Below are 15,981 nucleotides of genomic sequence, written 5' to 3'. Positions count from 1 at the left end.
GGTTTAGACTTTCCGGATTCTCATGAATGCCGCCATCAGTTCTAGCTTATACCACGGAGATTCTGATTAAGGAATCTAAGAGATACTCATTCAATCGGATATAGAACGGAGGTGGTTGTCAGGCACACGTTCATGGTTTGAGGAAGGTGATGAATGTCACAGATCATCACAGTTAAGCGCGAATGAACATCTTAGATAGGAACAAGCGTGTTTGAATGGAAAACAGAAATACTTGCATTAATTCATCGAGACACAGCAGAGCTCCTCACCCCCAACAATGGGGTTTAGAGACTCATGCTGTCAGAGAATACAAAGTTTAGATCTAAAATGTCATGAGATACAAAATAGGTCTCTAAAAGTTGTTTAAATACTAAATTAGTAGCCTAGGGTTACAAAATATGAGTAGACTATGATGGATGATGCAGAGATCCACTTCTGGGGCCCACTTGGTGTGTGCTGGGCTGAGACTTAAGCAATTCACGTGCAGAGGCCATTTGTGGAGTTGAACGCCAGTTTTTATGCCAGTTTGGGCGTTCAACTCCAGCTTTTGATCCTTTTCTGGCGCTGGACGCCAGAATTGGGCAGAGAACTGGCGTTGAACGCCAGTTTACATCGTCTATCCTTGTGAAAAGTATGGACTATTATATATTGCTGGAAAGCCCTGGATGTCTACTTTCCAACGCAATTGGAAGCATGCCATTTCGAGTTCTGTAGCTCCGGAAAATCCACTTTGAGTGCAGGGAGGTCAGAATCCAACAGCATCAGCAGTCCTTTTTCAGCCTGAATCAGATTTTTGCTCAGCTCCTTCAATTTCAGCCAGAAAAATACCTGAAATTACAGAAAAACACAAAATTCATAGTAAAGTCCAGAAATATAAATTTTTCCTAAAAACTAATGAAAATAGACTAAAAACTAACTAAAACATACTCAAAACTATATGAAATTAACCCCAAAAAGCGTATAAAATATCCGCTCATCACAACACCAAACTTAAACTGTTGCTTGTCCTCAAGCAACTAGACAAATAAAATAGAAGACTAATAGGTTGAGAAGCAATAATATCTCAGAGTTTTTTGAGTGGAGCTCAGACTCTAATTAGATGAGCGGGACTAGTAGCTTTCTGCTTCTGAACAGTTTTGGCATCTCACTTTATCCATTGAAGCTCAGAGTGATTGGCATCTATAGGAACTTACAATTCAGATAGTGTTATTGGTCCTCCTATTTCAGTGTGATGATTCTTGAACACAGCTATTTTATGAGTCTTGGCCGTGGCCCTAAGCACTTTGTTTTCCAGTATTACCACCGGATACATAAATGCCACAGACACATAATTGGGTGAACCTTTTAGATTGTGACTCAGCTTTGCTAAAGTCCCCAATTAGAGGTGTCCAGAGTTCTTAAGTACACTCTTCTTTTTGCTTTGGACCTTGACTTTAACCGCTCAGTCTCAAGTTTTCACTTGACACCTTCACGCCACAAGCACATGGTTAGGGACAACTTGGTTTAGCCGCTTAGACCAGGATTTTATTCCTTTAGGCCCTCCTATCCACTGATGCTCAAAGCCTTGGGATCCTTTTTATTTGCCCTCGCCTTTTGGTTTTAAGAGCTTTTGGCTTTTTCTGCTTGCTTTTTTTTTTTTTTTTGCAAGCTTTATTCTTTGCTGCTTTTTCTTGTTTCAAGAATTATTTTTATGATTTTTCAGATTATCAATAACATGTCTCATGTTCATCATTCTCTCAAGAGCCAACATATTTAACAGTCTTAAACAACAAATTCAAAAGACACATGCACTGTTCAAGCATTCATTCAGAAGATAGAAAGCATTGCCACCACATGTTACTAATTAGAATTTTTCTTATTAAAACTCGAAATTTTAGTGCTTCTTATTCAAAAGATTTACTATCTTATTCATGTTTAATGATGATGAGAAAAATAAACTATAGCTTAACTGGAGATAAAATCAAATAGATACTAATTACTATTATATGACTTCTAAGATAAACTTTCATAAGGACACTGTCACAGAGTTAAGGCAGAAATTGGAAATTAACAACCTTTATTCTGGGGGCACGGGGGTTCCTCTGATCCTTGGGGTGTTTGGTCCTACAAGAGAAGACTTTTGGCGCTTCAGTTCCCTTAAGTCACGCCCCTGCTCCTCTTGTTCTTTAAACATATAGGTCAGCATTTGACTGCGTTCCTTCTGTTCTTTTATTATTTGCTCCATAGCTTCCTGTATCTTGGTGATGGACGTCTCAAGATATTCCCAGTATTCAGCTTGAGGTATCTCTGGGAGGAATTCCTGTGCTCTCTTCTTGATGGGATCCTCCTGTGCTTGTTGTCTCTCCATTGATGCTTTGGTGATTGACTTTTCAATTAGGATATATTCATTTATTCCCATCTTTACTCCAGCGTCCTTGCAGAGCAGAGAAATCACGCTTGGATAAGCCAACCTGGCCTCTTTTGAATTTTTATTAGCAATCTTGTAGAGTTCAGTGGAAATCAGCTGATGAACCTCCACTTCCTTCCCCGTCATGATGCAATGAATCATCACTGCTCTTTTAACTGTGACTTCAGAACGGTTGCTAGTGGGCAACAGAGAACGCCCAATGAAGTCCAGCCATCCTCTGGCAACTGGTTTGAGATCCTCTCTCTTGAGTTGATTTGGGACGCCCTTTGTGTTGGTGGTCCACCTAGCTCCAGGGATACATATGTCCTCTAGAATCTTATCCAGGCCAATGTCTGCTCTCATCATCCTCCTGTTGAAGGAGTCTGGATCATCCTTTAGCTGAGGTAGCTTTAATATCTCTCTGATCTTGTCAGGGGTGGTATGAACAATCTTTCCCCTGACCATGGTCCGAAATTCGTAGCAGGCAGTTCCAGATAGTCTTTGCTTGTCAGTCTGCCACATATTAGCATAGAACTCCTGGACCATGTTCCTTCCTACTTTCGTTTCAGGATTAGCTAGGACTTCCCAGTTCCTGATTTGAATTTGCTCCTGGATCTCCGGATATTCATCTTCTTTCAGATCGAATCTCACTTCCGGGATCACTGATCTCAGACCCATTACTTTAAGATAATGGTCTGAATGTTCTTTAGATAAGAACTTCCCTTGATTCCAAAGTGATTTTGGAACGCTCTCTTTCTTGCCTCTTGGATTGGATTGTTTTCCTTTGGGAGCCATGATCTTAGTGATCTCGGATAAACACACCAAACTTAGAGGTTTGCTTGTCCTCAAGCAAAAGAAAAGAAAGGAGAGGGATAGAAGGAGATCTAGGTGCACTTGTTGATGGAGGAGGGGGGAGGCCGAACCCAATTTTAAAGGGGTGGGTGGGGTGGGTTTTCGAAAAATTGGAAAAGTTAAGATAAAAAGATTGAGTTGAAAAAGATAAGATAGAAGATATAGTTTGATTTTGAAAAGATAGGATAGATTTTTTTGAAAAAGATAAATTTGGATTTTGAAAAAGATAATATGAAGATTTGAAAAAGATATTGAAAAGATTTTAGAGTGAAAAAGATAGATTTGTTTTTGGAAAAGATTTGAAAAGAGTTGGATTGAATTTGCAAAGAGGGTGTGTGCTTATGAATTAAGATACATTTGATATTTTGAAAGTAGGATTTTTAGAAATCAGGGTTCTTGACATGTTTATGTAAATAAAATCATGTATTGAATTATAAAATTTTAAATTAGAATGGAAAAACGTGTGGAAAAATGAATTTAGCTCCTCCCTGCCTTCCTGGCGTTTGAACGCCCAAACACTGCTTGTTTTGGGCGTTCAGCGCCCAAATGCTGATCTCCTGGGCGTTCAGCGCCCAGTTGCTGCCATTACTGGCGTTCAACGCCCAGTGGGTGGCCATTTCTGGCGTTGAACGCCCAGATTGCTACCATTACTGGCGTTCAGCGCCCAGTGGATGCCCATTTGGGCGCTGAACGCCCAAAATGCCCCTTTACTGGCGTTTTCTTGCCATTGAGCTCTTTTACTCTGTTTTGTGTGCTGAGGTCTTCTGTAAATGATTATTTACCTTGTTGTCAATGAACTCTATATAAACAAATAAAAATAAAAATAGAAATAAGGCAAAATGCTTAGAGGATTGTTGCCTCATGGCTGGGTTGCCTCCCAGCAAGCGCTTCTTTATTGTCTTTAGTTGGACCTTGCTGAGCTTTTAATCTAGCTTCAGCCTTGAGCATTCTTGCTCGATGTTGCCTTCAAGATAATGCTTGATTCTCTGTCCATTGACAATGAACTTCTTATCAGAATCAATATCTTGAAGCTCCACATAACCATATGGTGACACACTTGTAATCACGTATGGTCCCCTCCACCGGGATTTCAGTTTCCCAGGGAATAGCCTGAGTCTAGAGTTAAACAACATGACCTTTTGTCCTGGTTCAAAGATTCTAGATGACAGCTTTCTGTCATGCCATTTTTTTGATTTTTCTTTATAAAGCTTGGCATTTTCGAACGCTGTGAATCTGAATTCCTCTAGCTCATTTAGCTGGAGCAATCGTTTTTCTCCTGCTAATTTGGCATCAAAATTTAGGAATCTGGTTGCCCAGTAGGCCTTATGTTCCAGTTCCACGGGCAGGTGGCATGCCTTACCATACACGAGTTGGTATGGAGAGGTCCCTATAGGGGTCTTGAATGCTGTTCTGTAAGCCCACAGAGCATCATCCAAGCTTCGTGCCCAATCCTTTCTACGGGTATTTACTGTCCGTTCCAGGATTCTCTTTAATTCTCTGTTAGAGACTTCAGCTTGCCCATTGGTTTGTGGATGATATGGAGTGGCCACCTTGTGGCGAATTCCATACCGAACCATGGCAGAGTAAAGCTGTTTATTGCAGAAGTGAGTGCCCCCATCACTGATTAACACTCTAGGGACACCAAACCTGCTAAAGATATGTTTCTGGAGGAACTTCAGCACTGTTTTAGTATTATTGGTGGGTGTGGCAATAGCCTCAACCCATTTTGATACATAGTCAACTGCCACCAGAATATAAGTGTTTGAATATGATGGTGGAAAAGGTCCCATGAAGTCAATTCCCCATACTTCAAACAACTCAATTTCCAAGATTCCTTGTTGAGGCATGGCGTAACCATGAGGCAGATTGCCAGCTCTTTGGCAACTGTCACAATTACGTACAAACTCTCGGGAATCTTTATAGAGTGTGGGCCAATAGAAGCCACATTGGAGGACCTTGGTGGCTGTTCGCTCACCTCCAAAATGGCCTCCATATTGAGATCCGTGGCAATGCCACAGGATCCTCTGTGCTTCTTCTCTAGGCACACACCTGCGGATAATTCCGTCTGCACATCTCTTAAAGAGATAAGGTTCATCCCACAAGTAGTACTTTGCATCAGTAATTAATTTTTCTTTTGTATCCTGTTGTACTCCTTGGGTATGAACCTTGCAGCTTTATAGTTTGCAATATCGGCAAACCATGGTGCTTCCTGAATGGCGAATAGATGCTCATCAGGAAACGTCTCAGAGATTTCAAGAGAAGGGAGGGACGTCCCTTCCACTGGCTCTATCCGGGACAGATGATCAGCCACTTGGTTCTCTGTCCCTTTTCTGTCTCTTATTTCTATATCAAACTCTTGCAGAAGCAATACCCATCTGATGAGCCTGGGTTTTGAATCCTGCTTTGTGAGTAGATATTTAAGAGCAGCATGATCAGTATACACAATCACTTTTGATCCTACTAAGTATGATCTGAACTTGTCAATGGCGTAAACCACTGCAAGTAATTCTTTTTCTGTGGTTGTGTAATTTTTTTGGGCATCATTTAGAACGCGACTGGCATAATAAATGACATGCAGAAGCTTGTCATGCCTCTGTCCCAATACTGCACCAATGGCATGATCACTGGCATCACACATTAACTCAAATGGTAATGTCCAGTCTGGTGCAGAAATGACTGGTGCTGTGACCAGCTTAGCCTTCAGCGTTTCAAACGCCTGCAGGCACTTTGTGTCAAACACAAATGGCGTGTCAGCAGCTAGCAGATTGCTTAGAGGTTTTGCGATTTTTGAAAAATCCTTTATAAACCTCCTATAGAATCTTGCATGCCCCAGAAAGCTTCTGATTGCCTTAACATTGGCAGGTGGTGGTAATTTCTCAATTACCTCTATCTTTGCTTGATCCACCTCTATTCCCTTGTTTGAGATTTTATGCCCAAGAACAATTCCTTCAGTCACCATGAAGTGACACTTTTTCCAGTTTAAAACTAGGTTGGTTTCTTGGCATCTTTTCAGAACAAGTTTCAGGTGATCAAGACAGGAGCTGAATGAGTCTCCATATACTGAGAAGTCATCCATGAAGACTTCCAGAAATTTTTCCACCATGTCAGAGAAAATAGAGAGCATGCATCTCTGGAAGGTTGCCGGCGCATTACATAGCCCAAAGGGCATCCTTCTATAAGCAAACACTCCAGATGGACATGTGAATGCTGTTTTCTCTTGATCCTGGGGATCCACTGCAATCTGGTTATAGCCTGAATAGCCATCCAAAAAGCAGTAATAATCATGACCTGCTATTCTCTCTAGCATCTGGTCTATGAATGGTAAAGGAAAATGATCCTTTCTGGTGGCTGTATTGAGCCTTCTGTAGTCAATACACATGCGCCACCCTGTAACCGTCCTTGTAGGAACCAGTTCATTTTTTTCATTATGAATCACTGTCATGCCTCCCTTTTTTGGGACGACTTGAACAGGGCTCACCCAGGGGCTATCAGAAATGGGATAAATAATCCCAGCCTCTAGTAATTTGGTGACCTCTTTCTGCACCACTTCCTTCATGGCTGGATTTAGCCGCCTCTGTGGTTGAACCACTGGTTTGACATTATCCTCCAATAAGATTTTGTGCATGCATCTAGCTGGGCTTATGCCCTTAAGGTCTCCTATGGACCACCCAAGAGCTGTCTTGTGTGTCCTTAGCACTTGAATAAGTGCTTCCTCTTCCTGTGAATTTAAAGCAGAGCTTATGATCACTGGAAAAGTGTCACCTTCTCCTAGAAATGCATATTTCAAGGATGGTGGTAGTGGCTTGAGCTCGGGTTTAGGAGGTTTTTCCTCTTTCAGAAGAAAGTTCAGAGGCTCTTTCATGTCCTCTGAATCCTCCAAATCAGGCTGAACATCTTTAAAGATGTCTTCCAACTCTGATTCGAGACTCTCAGCCATGTTGATCTCTTCTACCAAAGAGTCAATGAGATCAACTTTCATGCAGTCTGTTGATGTGTCTGGATGCTGCATGGCTTTGACAGTGTTCAACTTGAACTCATCATCATTGACTCTCAGGGTTATTTCCCCCTGTTGGACGTCAATGAGGGATCGTCCAGTTGCTAGGAAGGGTCTTCCTAGAATGAGAGTAGCACTCTTGTGCTCCTCCATTTCCAGCACAACAAAGTCAGTGGGAAAGGCGAATGGCCCAACTCTGACAATCATGTCCTCAATCACGCCTGATGGGTATTTAGTGGAACCATCAGCAAGTTGGAGACATATCCGGGTTGGTTTAACTTCTTCAGTTAAGCCAAGCTTCCTAATAGTGGATGCAGGTATTAGGTTGATGCTTGCCCCAAGATCGCATAAAGCTGTCTTGGTGCAATTACCTTCTAATATGCATGGTATCAGAAAACTCCCAGGGTCTTTAAGCTTTTCAGGAAAGCTCTCTAGAATGATTGCACTGCATTCTTCAGTGAGGAGAACTCTTTCTGTTTCTCTCCACTCCTTTTTATGACTCAAGATCTCTTTCATGAACTTGGCATAAGAAGGTATTTGCTCAAGTGCCTCTGCAAATGGAATCTTTATTTCAAGAGTCCTTAGATAATCTGCAAAGCGAGCAAATTGCTTATCCTGCTCTTCTTTCCGGAGTTTTTGAGGATAAGGTATCTTGGCTTTATATTCCTCAACCTTAGTGGTTAAAGAAGCCTTTTTAGAGGGGTTGTTATCAGCACTTGTGTGTGTCTGATCCCTCACTGGCAACTGAGTGCCAGAGTCAGAAGCTGGAGTGACGTTAGACGCCAGCTCACTGTCTGTTCCTGGCGCCTGAACGCCAGAAATGTGCCCATTTTGGGCGTTTAACGCTGGATTCTGCCCCATTTGGGCGTTCAACGCCAGATTCTTGCCCATTTCTGGCGTTGAACGCCAATTCTGCCTTGTTTCTGGCGTTGAACGCCAGTTTTGGGCATGGTCTGGGCGTTCAGCGCCAGCCTTCCACCCATTTTCTGGCGTTTTAGCGCCAGAATTATTTTTCCCTGGGCTCTTACTGTCCTCAGGTGAATCTTTGGTGGGTTGCTCATTTCTTGAATTTTTGATGCCTTGAGGTGGGGTATTTAATGTTTTCCCACTTCTTAATTGAACTGCTTGGCATTCTTCTGCTATTTGCCTTGATAGCTGCTGCTTTGTTTGCTTAAACTGTTCGTCCATATGTATATTAGCTATCCTTGTCTCCTGTAGCCTGTCCTTGAATTCAGCTAGCTGCTTTGTTAGAAAATCCAATTGCTGATTGAATTCAGCAGCTTGTTTTACAGTACTGAATTCAGCAGTTACTGTTTTAACCTCTTCATTCATGGAAGGGTTGCTGCTTAGGTACAGATGCTGATTCCTGGCAACTGTATCAATGAGCTCTTGAGCCTCTTCAATTGTCTTTCTCATATGGATAGATCCACCAGCTGAGTAATCTAGAGACATCTGAGCTCCTTCTGCAAGCCCATAGTAGAAGATGTCTAACTGAACCCACTCTGAAAACATTTCAGAGGGGCATTTTCGTAGCATCTCTCTGTATCTCTCCCAGGCATCATAAAGAGATTCATTATCTTCTTGTTTAAAGCCTTGGATGTCCAGCCTTAGCTGTGTCATCCTTTTTGGAGGAAAATACTGATTCAGGAATTTTTCTGTCAGCTGTTTCCATGTTCTTATGCTGGCCTTAGGTTGGTTATTTAACCACCTCTTAGCTTGATCTTTTACAGCAAATGGAAACAGTAATAGTCTGTAGACATCCTGATCTATTTCCTTATCATGCACTGTGTCAGAAATTTGTAAAAATTGTGCCAGAAACTCTGTAGGTTCTTCCTGTGGAAGACCGGAATACTGACAACTTTGCTGCACCATGATAATGAGCTGAGGATTCAACTCAAAGCTACTAACTCCAATGGAGGGTATGCAGATGCTACTCCCATATGAAGCAGTAGAGGGGTTAGAATATGACCCCAGAGTCCTCCTGGACTGTTCATTTCCACTTATGTCCATGATGGATAAAGGGATATAACTTGGATTGATTTACCTTTTTATTTATTTTATTTTATTTATTTATTTATTTATTATTATTATTTTTTTTTATTTAATTTTCGAAAATTTGTTTTGAAAGTAGAGAGAAAAGATATTTTTGAATTTAGTGAGGAAAGAGAAAAACAATAGGATAGCACAAGATTTAAAGTTTTTAGATCTAGTGCTCCTTGTTTTCGAAAAATTTGGAGAGAAAACACCAAGGAACACCAAACTTAAAAATTTTAAGATCAAGACCAAACCAAAATTTTCAAAAATCAAAGGAAATCAACAGGAAAACACCAAACTTAAAGTTTGGCACAAAATTTAATAGAGAAAATATTATTTATGAAAAAGAAGGTTTTGAAAAGAATATAAAAGACTCTAACCCAATTACCAAGAACACAGATTAACGCTCTAGCCAAATGAGTTATGGAAATTTTCAAAAATTTTAAGAAAAATCAACAAGAAAACACCAAACTTAAAGTTTGGCACAGGATTTAATAGAAAAATGATTTTTGAAGAAGGTTTTAAAAATATGATAGCCAATTACCATGAACAAAAACACCACGTTCTAACTAACTGAGCTATAAATTTAAAGTGTTTTAACAAGGGATAAATAATAAAAGACTCTAAACCAAAAAAAGAAAGATTTTTCCTAATCTAAGCAACAAAATAATCCGTCAGTTGTTCAAACACGAACAATCCCCGGCAACGGCGCCAAAAACTTGGTGCACAAATTGTGAATCACACTTTTCACAACTCGTACCACTGACCAGCAAGTGCACTGGGTCGTCCAAGTAATACCTCACGTGAGTAAGGGTCGAATCCCACGGAGATTGTTGGTTTGAAGCAATCTATGGTTATCTTGTAAATCTTAGTCAGGAAGTCAATTATGTTTATCAGTTGAATTGCAAATAAACAATAAAGCATGGATTAAAGGTTACTTGTTATGCAGTAATGGAGAATATGTTGGAGTTTTGGAGATGCTTGGTCTTCTGAATCTCTGCTTTCCTCTGTCTTCTTGTTCACGCACGCACGTCCTCCTATGGCAAGCTGTGTGTTGGTGGATCACCGTTGTCAATGGCTACCGTCCATCCTTCCAGTGAAAACTACGCTCACGCGCTCTGTCACAGCACGGCTAATCACCGGTTGGTTCTCGATCCGGTTGGAATAGGATTTACTATCCTTTTGCGTCTGTCACTAACGCCCAGCCTTCAGGAGTTTGAAGCTCGTCACAGTCATTCAATCCTTGAATCCTACTCGGAATACCACAAACAAGGTTTAGACTTTCCGGATTCTCATGAATGCCGCCATCAGTTCTAGCTTATACCACGGAGATTCTGATTAAGGAATCTAAGAGATACTCATTCAATCGGATATAGAACGGAGGTGGTTGTCAGGCACACGTTCATGGTTTGAGGAAGGTGATGAATGTCATGGATCATCACCTTCATCACAGTTAAACGCGAATGAACATCTTAGATAGGAACAAGCGTGTTTGAATGGAAAACAGAAATACTTGCATTAATTCATCGAGACACAGCAGAGCTCCTCACCCCCAACAATGGGGTTTAGAGACTCATGCTGTCAGAGAATACAAAGTTTAGATCTAAAATGTCATGAGATACAAAATAGGTCTCTAAAAGTTGTTTAAATACTAAATTAGTAGCCTAGGGTTACAAAATATGAGTAGACTATGATGGATGATGCAGAGATCCACTTCTGGGGCCCACTTGGTGTGTGCTGGGCTGAGACTTAAGCAATTCACGTGCAGAGGCCATTTGTGGAGTTGAACGCCAGTTTTTATGCCAGTTTGGGCGTTCAACTCCAGCTTTTGATCCTTTTCTGGCGCTGGACGCCAGAATTGGGCAGAGAACTGGCGTTGAACGCCAGTTTACGTCGTCTATCCTTGTGCAAAGTATGGACTATTATATATTGCTGGAAAGCCCTGGATGTCTACTTTCCAACGCAATTAGAAGCATGCCATTTCGAGTTCTGTAGCTCCAGAAAATCCACTTTGAGTGCAGGGAGGTCAGAATCCAACAGCATCAGCAGTCCTTTTTCAGCCTGAATCAGATTTTTGCTCAGCTCCTTCAATTTCAGCCAGAAAAATACCTGAAATTACAGAAAAATACACAACTCATAGTAAAGTCCAGAAATATGAATTTTTCCTAAAAACTAATGAAAATAGACTAAAAACTAACTAAAACATACTCAAAACTATATGAAATTAACCCCAAAAAGCGTATAAAATATCCGCTCATCAGGGGTCCACAGATCCAGTGGGGTCAAGGACTTAGCATCCCTGCTCCAATTAGGCATGCAAAACGCCCTTAGAGTGCATGTCTGGCGTTAAATGCCAGCTTGCTGCTTGTTTCTGGCGTTTAACGCCATTTCCATGCTCTGTTCTGGCGTTAAACGCCAGTCTGGTGCTTGTTTCTGGCGTTTAACGCCAGCTTGATGCTTCTTTCTGGCGTTAAACGCCAGTTTGATGCTTCTTACTGGCGTTTAAACGCCAGTAAGTTCTTCCTCCAGGGTGAGCTGTTTTTAATGCTGTTTTTCATTCTATTTTTGATTATTCAGTAGTTTTTGTGACTTCACATGATCATCAACCTAAAGAAAACATAAAATAGAAATGGAAAATAATTAAATATAGTTAAATAACATTGGGTTGCCTCCCAACAAGTGCTTCTTTAACGTCAATAGCTTGACAGTGAGCTCTCATGGAGCCTCATAGATATTCAGAGCATTGTTGGGACCTCCCAACACCAAACTTAGAGTTTGACTGTGGGGGCTTTGGTTGACTCTGCAGTGAGAGAAGCTTTTCATGCTTCCTCTCCATGGTTACAGAAGGAGAACCTTGAGTTTTAAATACAAGGTAGTCCTCATTCAGTTGAAGGACCAACTCTCCTCTGTCCACATCAATCACAGCTCTTGCTGTGGCTAGGAAGGGTCTTCCAAGGATCATGGATTCATCCTCATCCTTCCCAGTGTCTAGGATTATGAAATCAGCAGGGATGTAAAGGCCTTCAACCTTTACTAGCACGTCCTCTACTAGTCCATAAGCCTGTTTTCTTGAGTTGTCTGCCATCTCTAATGAGATTCTGGCAGCTTGCACCTCAAAGATCCCAAGTTTCTCCATTACAGAGATTGGCATAAGGTTAATGCTTGACCCCAGGTCACACAGAGCCTTCTCAAAGGTTATGGTGCCTATGGTACAGGGTATTAAGAATTTACCAGGATCCTGTTTCTTTTGAGGTAATTTCTGCCTATCCAATGCATTCAGTTTATTGGTGAGCAAGGGAGGTTCATCTTCCCAAGTCTCATTACCAAATAATTTGGCATTCAGCTTCATGATTGCACCAAGGTACTTAGCAACGTGCTCTTCAGTAATGTCTTCATCCTCTTCAGAGGAAGAATACTCATCAAAGCTTATGAAGGGCAGAAGCAGGTTGAATGGAATCTCTATGGTCTCTAGTTGAGCCTCAGATTCCTTTGGTTCCTCAAAGGGAAACTCCTTATTGGTCAGTGAACGTCCCAGGAGGTCTTCCTCACTAGGATTCACGTCCTTCTCCTCCTCTCTGGGTTCAGTCACACCAAGTAAGGTTATGGCCTTGCACTCTCTTTTTGGATTCTCTTCTGTATTGCTTGGGAGAGTACTAGGAGGAGTTTCAGTGACTCTTTTACTCAACTGGTCCACTTGTGCCTCCAAATTTCTAATGGAGGACCTTGTTTTATTCATGAAACTTAGAGTGGCCTTAGATAGATCAGAGACTATATTTGCTAAGCTAGATGGACTCTACTCAGAATTCTCTGTCTGTTGCTGAGTGGATGATGGAAAAGGCTTGCTATTGCTAAACCTGTTTCTTCCACCATTATTAAAGCCTGATTGAGGCTTTTGTTGATCCTTCCATGAGAAATTTGGATGATTTCTCCATGAGGGATTATAGGTGTTTCCATAGAGTTCTTCCATGTAATTCACCTCTGCTATTGCAGGGTTCTCAGGATTATAAGCTTCTTCTTCAGAAGATGCCTCTTTAGTACTGTTGGATGCAGCTTACAATCCATTCAGACTCTGAGAAATCATATTGACTTGCTGAGTCAATATTTTATTCTGAGCCAATATGGCATTCAGAGCATCAATTTCAAGAACTCCCTTCCTCTGAGGCGTCCCATTACTCACATGATTCCTTTCAGAAGTGTACATGAAATGGTTATTTGCAACCATGTCAATGAGTTCCTGAGCTTCTGCAGGCATTTTCTTTAGGTGAATGGATCCACCTGCAGAATGGTCCAATGGCATCTTTGATAATTCAGACAGACCGTCATAGAATCTATCCAGGATGGTCCATTCTGAAAGCATGTCAGAAGGACACTTTTTGGTCAGTTGCTTGTATCTCTCCCAAGCTTCATAGAGGGATTCACCTTCTTTCTGTTTGAAGGTTTGAACATCTACTCTAAGCTTGCTAAGCTTTTGAGGAGGAAAGAACTTGGCCAAGAAAGCCGTGACCAGTTTATCCCAAGAGTTCAGGCTATCTTTAGGTTGAGAGTCCAACCATATTCTAGCTCTGTCTCTTACAGCAAACAGGAAAAGCATAAGCCTGTAGACCTCGGGATCAACCCCATTGGTCTTAACAGTATCACAGATTTGCAAGAATTCAGTTAAGAACTGAAAAGGATCTTCTGATGGAAGTCCATAAAACTTGCAATTCTGTTGCATCAGAGAAACTAATTGAGGCTTTAGCTCAAAATTGTTTGCTCCAATGGCAGGGATTGAGATGTTTCTTCCATGTAAGTTGGAATTTGGTGCAGTAAAGTCACCAAGCATCTTCCTTGCATTGTTGTTGGGTTCGGCCATGTCTCCTTCTTTTTCGAAAATTTCTGTCTGATTTTCTCCAGAGAGTTGTGCTTTAGCTTCCCTTAGCTTCCTCTTCAGAGTCCTTTCAGGTTCAGGATCAGCTTCAACAAGAATGTTCTTATCCTTGTTCCTGCTCATATGAAAAAGAAGAGAATAGAAAAGAAAATATGGAATCCTCTATGTCACAGTATAGAGATTCCTTATATGAGTATAAGAAGAGAAGGATAGAAGAAAGAAAAGATAAGAATTCGAACACAGAGGAGAATAGTTGGTTCGAATTTTTGAGTAGAAGAGAAGTGTTAGTAAATAAATAAATAAATAGAAGGAAATGAGAGAGGGAAGAATTCGAAAAGTAAATAAAATAAAATAAAAATATTTTTGTTTTTAATTTAAAATTTGAAGTTAAAATTCGAAAGTTAAAAGAGAAACAAAATAAAATTAAAATTTAAAATAATTAGTTAATTAAAAAGAATTTTGAAAAAGGGGTTAGTAGTTTTGAAAATTAAAGAGGGAAAAGTAGTTAGGTGGTTTTGAAAAAGATAAGAATCAAAATAAAAAGTTAAGTAGTTAATTGAAAAAGATTTGAAAATCAATTTTGAAAAGATAAGAGGTTAGAAAAGATTTCGAAATTGATTTTGAAAAATATGTGATTGACATTGAAAAAGATATGATTGAAAATAATTTTGAAAAAGATTTGAATTTAAAAAGATTTAATTTTGAAAATTGAAGTTGATTACTTGACTAACAAGACACAAAAAGATATGATTTTAAAATTTAAAGATTAAACCTTTCTTACTAGGCAAGTAACAAACTAAAAAAATTTTTTTGAATCAATCACATTAATTGTTAGCATTAATTTCGAAAATATGAAATAGAAATAAGAAAAAGATTTTGAAAATAAATTTTGAAAATTTCGAAATTATGAGAAAAAAATGAAACAGATTTGATTTTTGAAAAAGATAGAATTTTTAAATTGAAAATTTGATTTGACTCATAAGAAATAATTAAATTTAAAAAATTTTCGACTAAATCAAACCAAATTTTCGAAAATTTATGAGAGAATAAAGGAAAAATATATTTTTTTTATTTTTGAATTTTTAATGAAGAAAGAGAAAAATAACCAAAAGACTCAAAACATGAAAATTATGAATCAAAACACATGATGCATGCAAGAACACTTTGAATGTCAAGATGAACACCAAGAACACTTTGAATGTCAAGATGAACACCAAAAACTTATTTTTGAAAATTTTTAAGAAAAGGAAAACATGCAAGACACCAAACTTAGAAATTTTCAAACTTTTGATACTAACAAATTGAAAATGCATATGAAAAACAAGAAAAGACACCAAACAAGAAAAGACACCAAACAAAAAAAATTTAAAGATCAAACAAAGAAATTCATCAAGAACAACTTGAAGATCATGAAGAACATCATGCATGAGTTTTCGAAAATTTTAAGAAAAATTAAAAATATGCAATTGACACCAAACTTAAAATTGACACAAGACTCAAACAAGAAACATCAAATTTTTTGTTTTTATGGTTTTATTAATTTTTTTTGGATTTTTTCGAAAATTAATTGGAAAAGAAAAATAAGGATTTCAAAATTTTTATTGATAATTCCAGGAATCATGCAATGTTAGTCTAAAGCTCCGGTCCAGGAATTAGACATGGCTTACTAGCCAGCCAAGCTTTCAGTGAAAGCTCCAGTCCAAAATACTAGACATGGCCAATGGCCAGCCAAGCTTTAGCAGATCATTACATACAAAAGCTAAATTGCTAAGAAAGACAAAGAAGCTCTTCTCTAATGATAGTTGAAACCTCAGTCCAAAGGATTAGACATGGCTTTACAGCCAGCCA

At 39.5% G+C, this 15,981-nt stretch overlaps 1 non-coding gene across 1 annotated transcript; it reads left to right on the top strand.

Moving 5' to 3' along the window:
• Positions 1–13,617: 13,617 nt before the first annotated feature.
• LOC112746738 (small nucleolar RNA R71) lies at positions 13,618–13,725 on the top strand. The gene has a single exon (XR_003174605.1). It is a non-coding gene; the product is annotated as a small nucleolar RNA R71 (small nucleolar RNA).
• Positions 13,726–15,981: the final 2,256 nt, after the last annotated feature.

Source organism: Arachis hypogaea, chromosome 14, assembly GCF_003086295.3.
Source record: "Arachis hypogaea cultivar Tifrunner chromosome 14, arahy.Tifrunner.gnm2.J5K5, whole genome shotgun sequence".
Classification (NCBI taxonomy): domain Eukaryota; kingdom Viridiplantae; phylum Streptophyta; class Magnoliopsida; order Fabales; family Fabaceae; genus Arachis; species Arachis hypogaea.
The sequence above is the reverse complement of the archived record's forward strand: the minus strand, read 5'-3'. Positions and strand labels throughout refer to the sequence as shown.